We start from the raw sequence: 10,646 nt of genomic DNA on the forward strand, positions 1-10,646 counted from the left end.
TAAGAAGCCCCTTTTGATTTTCTCTCTGTTTTGATAACCGAGGTTAAAAGTAGCTCTGGAGACACTTTAGATTGGATTGTAATCCCATAAGGTGAAACCAGGAGCCCTGGGGGCTGCATGAAGGGTTTGCACATGTGCTTCCCCTTTGAACGGGGTTTCGGAGAGATTCTTAAAGCTGCAGCTTTACAGTTGCAAAGAGAAAATCCTCAAGCACTTGTTAACTGTGTGGGAATTCTTCTTTGCTGGGAAGGGGCTTTTACTGGATTCCTGGGAGAAAGCCTCCCTTTCTCACATCCTCCAAATTTTCTGTCTTTTTATCCTGCTTAACTTAGGACTGTGCCCTATTATAGTGGGTTTTCCTCCTAGCCCTAAGCTCCCAGAATAATGACTCATGAGGCTCAAAATACATTTACAAATACCTGGGCCATATAGCTAGGCTCTTCTCTGAGTAACTCATAACTCAAAATAACCCATTCATACTAATCTGCTATGTGGCTGGTTACCTCTGCTCAGGTACTGTGCATCTTTCCTCCTCACATCTTCCCAGGCGAATCTCCTGCAGCTGGCAATATCCCAGAATCCTCTCTGCTTGTTGGATAGCCCACCTCCTATTCTATTCTTTCTTATAGACCATAGATCTTTTTTTTTTGTTTGTTTGTTTTTTTAATTGACAGGAAATGGATCCATACAATACACAAGATATTCTTCCCACAGTGCCCTGGTCTTTCTTTTCAGTTAACGCTTACAGTACCAGTATATCTTATCTCCTCTGAAGTTTGAATGATCATTTGTAGTCTAACAGTTTAGGTCCTCTGGCCTCTTTTTCTCTCTATACCTCAGATCTCTCTTCTAAGTCTCAGATCCATGTATACCACTGCTGACTTGACAGTCCCGCTTGATACCACAGGTGACTCAAGCTTAGCAGGCTTGAGGCTTGATTCTCCCTCTTAAATGGCCCTTCCTGTCTCTGTTGTCTTAATCAGTGCTAAACCTGGCTGCCCTACTGTACCCTCAGAATTCATTCTTCTTATTTATTTCCTCTTTTAAAACGATACTTTAAGGTTTATTTCTGCTATGATGTAGGGTTTTGTTTTTGTTTTTTTGGCATGCTTTGGCTCCTGTTGCCAAGAAATTCTTTTTTACTTATATGTCTGATTTCTAGTTCTGTGCCATTCTGGGCACTAGGGCATTGTGGCTGGGGTTGTGTGAAGGAAGAGAATAAGCAGAAACAATGCAGAGACCACAGGGATTCTAAGACAAATGCTTCTGTTAGTATTTCATGGTTGGATGATAAATTAGAGTCATCAGCATTTCAATATTACTTAAAATTTAATATTATGCTAATGTTTCAATGATGAGTTCTTATAGTAAATGCATTATGATGTTAAAAAAATGCTGCCTTGATAGGAGCTGTTGTTAGGTCTTGTAATCATGGCTTGTCAATATGTCATGGGCCGAGCGGTTGAGTTACTTCATTAGCGCTTTTCATGCAATTCACACACTTTTCATCTTTGGCTCTTCACTCTGCCAGTGCCTATCTGGCCAAACCCTGTCCTTTTATCTCGTGCCACCTTTGCCATCTTTGCAGAGCACAGCATTCAGGGAACGGCAGGCGGGAGCGGAGGAGTGGAGCGGTGGGCCCGAGCAGAGGGGAATGGAAGGGAAACGAAAAGAGTTGCCCTCATCCCTTTCTGTCTTTGGCCTCTCACTACCTCCCGTCAGTCTAGCAAAACCGGACTCCAACCCACCTAGTCCTCCCCCCCCCCCCGTAAGCTGCCCCCCCCCCCCCCCCCGACCATTGTAGCAGCTGTCTAGGGGCATCTCCCATGTCTCACTTTTAATCCATTTTTTTACACCGCGGGCAATGTCAGTGTAAATCACGCCATGTCCTGACCTTTCTTTAAGCCCTGTGGTGGTTTAGCACAGAGCCGACATTCTCAGCCGAGCCATCCAGCTACCAGGATCATACTTCTGTTTTACACGTCATACCCTAGCGTGTCTTCTGGAACGTTCCAGGAGCTTCCTCCTTCACATCTTTGGAGAGCGATTCTCTCCTTGCACTCTCTGATTCTCCAGGCCTGTTCATTTCTCGCAGCCCCTCACGTGGACTCTTCAGTGTCACTTCCTGAGATCGATACTTGCCAAAATTATTGATCCGAATTTTTGTTCTTCCTGGTGCCTCTTAAGATCTGTGTCTCTGCATTTATTTGTGTAATAACTGCTCACCAGCTAGTGAGCTCCCAGAGCAAGAACAGAATCTACTTTGTTCTTATCTGCTGGCGAATAGCGCGATAGTTGGCTGGTAATCAATATTTGTCAGGGTAAAAGTAATATTATTTTAGTTGTAAATTTTAATATATTTCTTTTTTTTCTGGAAAATGCAGCTTTTAAGGGTGCCAAGTTTATTATTAGAAATATTTATCACATAAATCCTTAAATAAGAGACACTGTTCGGCAGTATTGCAGGGAATATAGTCAGCTAGGATTTATAACAGATATGAAAACACTCATTAATTTTATATTAAAAATTTAATATTGATGCTTTTAATCATAAAAAGTAATGTTTGCCTAATTGATACTCTGAACATGTAGAACTCTTAGGGTGTGTTTATATTAATTTTTAAGTCTCCTATTATTAGTTTAAAATATACTCGATGCAGGGAAGGGAGAGACGGCTCAGTGGTTAAGAGCTCTTGCTTCTCTTGTGAAGGACTTTGATTCAACACCCACCACCGACACCAGCAGCTTGCAAGCTCCTGCAATTCCAGTTCCAGGGAGTCTTACGCCCTCTCCTGGCTCCCCTTGGTATTACAGGCACCTGGTGCGCGTACAATCAAGCAGGCACACATACATACACATAAATAATAAATACATAGATTTTAAAATATACTTATTATTTTCCACCCCTGTTTATTTTTACCAGCATTTATGAAAATAGCATTTCTTAAAAAAAATCTTAATTTTAGCTCAGAAATTATGTTGTGCTGCTCAGCTAACAATTCATAGTCTGCACTTGATTTCGAGTGCTGTCTCACCCAGCTCGTTGGTAGTTTTCTCAAGGCAAGGTGGGATGGGATGGTATTGCTATTCCCCCTTTCTTCCTCAGGTTAAGCTTCCATAGTCCTTTTTGACCTTACTACTTGTTAGGTGTTTGTGGATTCCTTGCCTGGGGTCGTGTGGGTATTTAACGAGACTTCCTTCACCACCCCACACCCCAACCCCTTCTGATGCTACATGTCACTTTCTGGTCTTTGATTTTTAATGATTATCTCTATACAGATTACAACAGTAAGGGTTCTCCAGAGAAACAATATGTGTGTGCGTGTGAGGTGTGTTCGTGTGTGAGAGAGAATTATTTCAAAGAATCAATTCACAGGATTGTGGGGGATGGCATATCCAAAAAAAAAAAAAGAAAAAAAAAAAAGAAAGAAAATCTGTGAAGGAGGGCAGCATGATGGCATTTCAAAGAGGAGTGGAGTCTTGCGGCTGAAATGCAAACAGTGGAGTATCAGGCAGGGTTTCCATGTCACAGTCTTTTCTCTGTTCGCTTCGGTGGGTTGGCTGTGGCCCTTAATTCACACCATGAAAAAAAAATGATGTGTTTTGCTCATGTTTTCCATAGTTAATCACATCAGAAAAATATCTTCACAGCAGCACCTAGACTAGTGTTTGACTAAAACAATTGGGGATCAAAAAACCCAGGCAAATTGACAGCCCATTAACCATCTCCAGACCTTTTCTCCTAAGTCCCAGCTCTGTTTCCTCCTGCTGGTTTTTTTTTCTCGAGCATTGCAGCAAGTCTAAAAGATTCCTGCTGTTGGGGATTGGGGACTGGGAGTCACAGAGTAATGGATGACCTACGCCAGCTGACAAAGACTGGAGATCCTTTCTCACCTGGGCTGCAAGTAACAAACAGACCATCCAGGGAGAAATGCAGGCACTATGGAAGTGGCCTGCACAGGATCCTGAGCCCTATGGCCTCATGCTTTTGAGCGCAGGCCTTCCCTCCCCTCACTAGCTCACTCCCTTTCCCTTTCTTAATAGTAGTCTCTGTTTCTATTACTTTTACCACAGTGTCAGTGGCACAACTCTTTGTCATGGGGCAGAAGAACCAGGAAACATCAGCGGGTCCTCCAGGGACTCATATCCCCGTCTGTGACATTATACCCTTTAGGTGGTCTTTAAAGTTGGAAATCATTGACGCCATGACCATGAGTGAAACACTCCTCAGCAATGTCACGGGATCTGTTTTTATCTGACATGGATGCCCCCGGTCCTTAGGCAACTTCAGCAAGCTGATGTCTCCCCTTACTTTTAGTTATTTCAGATAACCACATCCTTTCTTGCTATGTGTAGTTAGGGTACTCATTCTCTGTTAACTTATTCCACGGTAGCCCCTTCTCCATCTTCCTATATCCTGACTCACAGTGAGGAGTGGGGTTGGGCTCTTTGACTCTTTGGCTTTCAGAAGTTCAGAGGGTGAGAAAAGAGAGAGAAGCAAGGTGCTTATTTCCTTGCTTCTAGCCTCTGGTTAGTATTGTCTGTACCTAGCCACAGTCCTACCAGATGGCCATCTGTTAGTCACAGGTCCCCTGCCTTCTGATGAGGAATCAATCTCTGTAGATTTTCCTAAGGTCTAAGACCTCTTGCTGATTGTGCTCATCTTAGTTTTTCCTACATGTTGTCAGTAAGCCCTTAACTAAGCTACTTACTACTTTATTTGAATGAGCTTCCCGTATCCTGCTAGGTCTAACGGACTGTATGAGCGGTATTGTAGGAGATAGTTTTCTGAGTCCAGCCATTTCAGGAATAAGTTCCATCTTGCTGGGAGGGTCAAATCTGGGTTCATATTCCCAGACCCTGGAACCCAACTTCTATCCTGCTTCTTCAGGTATTTTCATGTTTGTCTGCTAACCAGCAAAGGATGCAGAGAGAGAAGTTGCCATTATCCATTATCTAAACTAAGGCACACAGCTTGTAAATGGGTGGCCTATCTTAAAGTTGGCCTGCTCCTCCAGGCCAAAGTCCAAGAGGGGACATGACTGCAGAGAACTGAGTTCAGGGTCATGAAACAGGTGAGCTGGAAAGGCCCAGTCTCCCACGTTTACTTCCTTGCTCAACCCCCTGTGGCAAAATACTGTTGGTCAATGCAACAGCCCACCCAGATCCCCTTTGCTTTGTGTTCCCATCCTTTAAAACTGTTACAACTTTCCTTCTGGGATGCAGTTCAGATCCTGAACTGGCCGCCTCCCTGCACTGGCAGAAAATAAAGCTTGCATTTTAAACTTCTCTCTCTGAAGTGAGTTTTCTGGGCTTCCACCCCTAACCCAACAGTATGAGAAGGTGAATCTAGGAAGGGGGCTTTGAAAAGGGATTCAAGTGCACCGCTTTTATCCCAGAACTTGGGAGACAGAGGCTGTCAGATATCTGTTAGTTCGAGGCCAGCCAGGTCTACAAAGAGTCAGGTCTGTAACACAGAGAAACTCTGTCTCAAAAAACAAACAAACAAACAAACAAGCAAAAAACAACAACAACAACAACAACATCAACAAACAAAAAGGGATTCTAAATAAGTCACTGGGACACACACTTGAATTCCAGCACTCAAGAGCCCAAGTCAGAAGGATCTTGAGTTCCAGGCCGTCCAGGACCACATAAGGAGACATTGTTTCAAAACATAACAAAAACTGAACCCAAAAACAATTCAAATGGAGACACACAAGTATGGAAATGGGATTCTGAGACAGTTTCTCACTTACATGATGAACACAGGACGAAAAAGACAAGACGAAGAGGATGTTACCAATTATTGCATGCATCCACAGTGATTGCTCAAAGGGTCAACAAGAGCAGCGGTAGACACAATCCAGGCACAGGGGAAGATGTTCTGAGATCAAATTATCTCAGCATCCTAATTTATTAACCAACCAAATGCCATTTTTATTATCCTTCACCATAAGCCACATTCTTTCATACACTAAAGATGGTTTCTGGGCCGCTCTGCTGTGTTCATTTGGATAAGTATCACATGATCGCTTTATTTTATTGACCTTTTGTGTAAGTCAGATACATAACACTGGCTCATAACGATAACTGCCTCTCATTACACGGGCTACTTAGTCCCAGGCACTGTTGTAAGCAATTCATGTATATTAACTTATTCCATCCCCATCATGCCATGAATAGAAGCTCTTATTATCTATATTTTGCAGATGGAAACTGAAGCAGAGATAAATTAAATAACCAGCCTGGATCCATGGCCAGAGAGCAAACAAGCTGAGATCTGATCTTTGAGAAGCTGCAGTCAGAGTTTGTATTCTTAGCCGCTTTGCTATACTTTTGCAAATATGAGGCTGCAAGAACATTTTTTTTTTTTTTTTCCTGGGGACTGAAAAATACTGTCCCAGTGCCTGGCTCCGGATGGTATGAATTAATCAGATAGAACTTAGGCTGGAAAAATTGACAGTTACTCTACACCCCAGCCTGTCTCTTTCTATTGTCAGCTTTTCCAATGATCTTCTAGCTACTGCCAGATTCTATCTGCATCAACCTAGCAAGCCAAGTCCAAAGCATTTTATACCTATCCATCTTTCCCCCTGTTCTTATTATTAGCTAGCCCAATAAATTGAATGTTTTCCTGCTGTTGACATCTCCCAAATTGTGACTGATACCTCTGTTGCTATGAAGGCCTCGTTATATTGCTGGGTTTTCATTGTTTTATCATAACAGATCACAGGTTAGCTTGGTGAATGCCATGATTAGAGATAATAAGGAGGACCAGCTTTGACTACTAAACGCCTCCTCTGTTTCCTGGCCTATGAAGTGGAGATGAGAATCATTGCCACCGAGGTTTGGGATGAAATCAGATCATGTATGGGAGAGCAATTAGTGGAGTCTAATAATAAGGCATTCAAATAATACTGACTGAATCGAAGTTTTCCAACCTTTATTGCGCAATCAAATACTGTGTTATTTCTTACTGAATAAAATAGTTCATTTATCATAGACACTTATAGACACTAAATATGTTGTTCTAGTGATTTAGTTCTGGTTATCATATAACTAAGACTAAGGTAAAGCAGAGATGGGGACTTTAAATACTTACAGGCATTGCTCATGGTTTAGACACCATACTTGGTAGTTATATGCCTGTAGGTTTTTTAATGAATTCAATAAATATTTATTTTAATACGTGTCACATGGTAGCTGCTGGGGACAGTATGATAAGTAAGGGACAGATCAAAGGTAAAGAATGAGACATTCTAATTCAGTTCAGAAACATGCCTATAATTTTATACCACGGCATCAGTATGTATTTTTATAATGTGGCTTTGCTGTGTGACATAAGGTCTAAAAAGCTAAGGTTCAGAACTAAGTTCTGAGTACTGAGTACTGAGTACTGAGTGCAGCCTTGAAGTCTGGTGAAACTGGAGGCTGAGTGACCACAAATATTCTCCCCTAGGTGGTTTTTGTTGCTAAGACCCCACAAACCTAACACATCTCCTATAAACAAGTCAGGGGCAGTCCCTCTTTTGTCCCAGCCCATGATGGCCTGCAGCTTTCTTCAAAAGATTTGGGCACATCCACCTACGGGAAACAGCCCGTGCTCTCCACTAACCCAGCACCCCACAGCCCTTCGTTATTCACCCTGTCCTGAGCACAGCCCCACCGGGCCTGTGAGGTGTGCACTGTACTTATTCCCAGTGAGAGGCACCTGCTACACAAACTGGAAGACCTGAATTCCATTTTTTGGTGAAAGGAGAGAATCAACTCCTGATGTGGGTATCTGCACTCAGATACCCACACACACATCACTAAAATTTAGGAAAAATACTTAGAGATAAGACATAACTGGGGGAAATGATGCTTAACTTCTTCCATGCTCCAGCCGCTCAGAGACCAAAAAGGAAATAGTCTCCCTAACTTTATCACGAACCTTCCTTCTATTGAAGAACCTCGCTTATTCACATTAGTGTTTTATTGTTATCTGTGGTCATGTTCTTTGGGAAAATGATTCAGGTTGAGGGGGTGAGATAAATCGGTGCTCAGATAACAAACTGGAAGAAAAGGAGAGGGGGGTGGAAAGGGCTGCATAAAGTGAACCATGTTTCCTCTAGGAAGCCTGAACTCTGAAAACCCGAAGGTGGAGGCCCCAAGGGAGTCCTGCTTCCTGGAGATGGTGCATATTGGATTGGCCTTCTGCTTAGCAGACCAGCCTTGATGCTAATTTCTCTCGACCTTCTCATGTGATTCTTGTCATCTGGGCCCTCATTCGTTAGGCTTGCTTTAATTATGTGCATAATGGCTCATTATTTTTTATGAAGGAAGCAGCAAAGGAAACAATCATGCAAATGAATGAGGTTTGTTCTTCACCGAGGAATTGTGGGCTAATTGGGCATTGGTACAAAATCTGGCATTGCCAAGTGCAGTGAGGCCAAAAGAAGCCATGAAGCTCCCCAAGGTCAAGCACACCGTTGATACTTAAAACACAATATTTGGCTAATATACCTCAGCAAATCAGCCTCAAACAGACTTCTTCCTCAATTAATTAGCTTGTTTGAGTTGATCAAGACCAAACTTCTTTTCCACAAACATTACCACTTTACTCTGGATTTCTTTGTTTCCAAAGGAAAAGGCTTCTATGTTGGAGCTTGCTATTCTTTTCTCTAGAGTTTTCTTTGGAATGTATCATTCATTCATTCATTCATTCATTCATTCATTCATCCATTCATTCGTGTGTCCTGTTTTAATTCCAGCTAATTGACACCTTTACTTATCAGCCAACATGTGACTTGGCACCTTCTTGCCTTAGCCAATGTCACCTCTACTGAGTTAAGGCATGTACACAGGTGGCTTTCTTTCATCTTTAACAAGTCCAAAATTTGTGGAATTTTTTTTCCCTTCAGTGTATACTACATCCCCTCAACACATAAACTCTAACTTTGCATTATAAGACTAGGGTAGGAATAGCTGCCATGCATTTTCACATTACCTGACATCCTAATGCTCCCGAGGCACTAATATTTGAAATTAAATTTTTATTGTAAAATGTGCTAAACCACCTTGATCATTTGGAATACTATTTAACCCAGAACTCACAATCAGCAGGAAATATGTGAACTTTCAATCTGCTCAACAGATAGCACTGAACAAGCACAAACTTTCCTGAAGCCTGTTCTGTTACCTTTGCTAATCCCAGCTTTCTGTCTTTGTATGCACCCAGAACAGCCATTAATTAAAGGACTCAGTGAAGGTGTGTGCACGCACACACGCGCACACACACACACACACACACACACACACACACACAGGGCAGTGGGATTCAGCAAACTTTGCATGCAGGATCAAGCTAGTATAACCGTCCAAACAAAAGACTGAGGCTAGGGCACTAATCCAAAGGACGTTAGGGGATGAGGCTTTCCGATGTCCACGTTTATTCACGCAGGAATGAACAGGGCTTTCCTTTTGGATAGTCCATTCAAATAGGAGATTATTTACTTGACCAAAGGAAAATCATCTATAGCATCCATTACACTAATTAGCACACTTGTTATTGGTCTGATATTAAGGTGGTGATGGGCTTAGGGTACCTGCCTCTGGAATGTTTGATTAGCTTGAAAGTCTAACTAGCTACCTCATAGAATATATTGTGCGTCTCTGATTATGGTAATTCAGATATTAACCTCACCTCTAGGGTATAAATTAAAATGCCCACCCAAACATCACACATTATAGATAGCAATTTAAAATAAATTGCTGATAATATAGCAGTCATTAAAATTGCAGATCAATGTCTGTCTAACTTCTTGGAATGCGAGTTGCATGAGGATGAGAAAGAGATATTCATAATATCCCCACAATCTCTGTATAAAAGCAAAACTACAGCATGGGACCAGGAAACTGTTTTGGTTGCGTGAATGTTCCCCACTTTATTCCTAATTCATCTTTTGCTTCTTAATTTTATTATCACTTTCCCTTCCCTCTCCTTATTGATTCTGTGGTTTGGATATGGAAAGTCTTTCGAAGGTCTGTGCGCTAAAGATTTGATCCACAGACTGCCACTGTTGGAAGAGGATGGAGCTTTTGAGAACTGGGGCTTTGTAGGAGCGCCTTTGGTTTTTGGACACTAGTTTCTAACTCTTATTGCTTCTTTTGTTTCCTGTCCATGAGGTGGTGGCTAGTTTATTTTTTTCTGCCGTGTGCCACAATGCCCTTTACAATAGGGCCGTATGCCAATCCATCATGGCTAAGACCCTTCAAAACTATGACCTAAAGTAACCCCTTTTCTTACTTAATTTCCTCAGGTCTACTTTATTACAGCAAAAGAAAAAAAAAAAAAACGAAAATAAACCTCTGAGTCATATGCTTATAAATTCAGGTGTTGAAGAGCTAGGGTGCTTAAAACCTAGTTTCGTCTTGATTTACTCCCTTGAGAGTTTCATGCTGTCTTTGTTTTCTAGTCTATAAAAGAAGGTGGCCGTACTCACCTTGTGTAGCTGTGAGGATCTTTGGGGTGTCTCTAACTTCTGCTCCTTCCTGCCTTTACTTTAGCCTAGACTGACTTCATTAATTATTTAATTTCTTTAGCCGTTACACTATCTATTTCCTTTTCTTACCGCCCTTACAATTGTACCCATCCAGCAGCC

The sequence above is a fragment of the Psammomys obesus genome, unplaced genomic scaffold (genome assembly GCF_907164565.1).
Source record: "Psammomys obesus unplaced genomic scaffold, mPsaObe1.curated_primary_1811, whole genome shotgun sequence".
Taxonomy (NCBI): domain Eukaryota; kingdom Metazoa; phylum Chordata; class Mammalia; order Rodentia; family Muridae; genus Psammomys; species Psammomys obesus.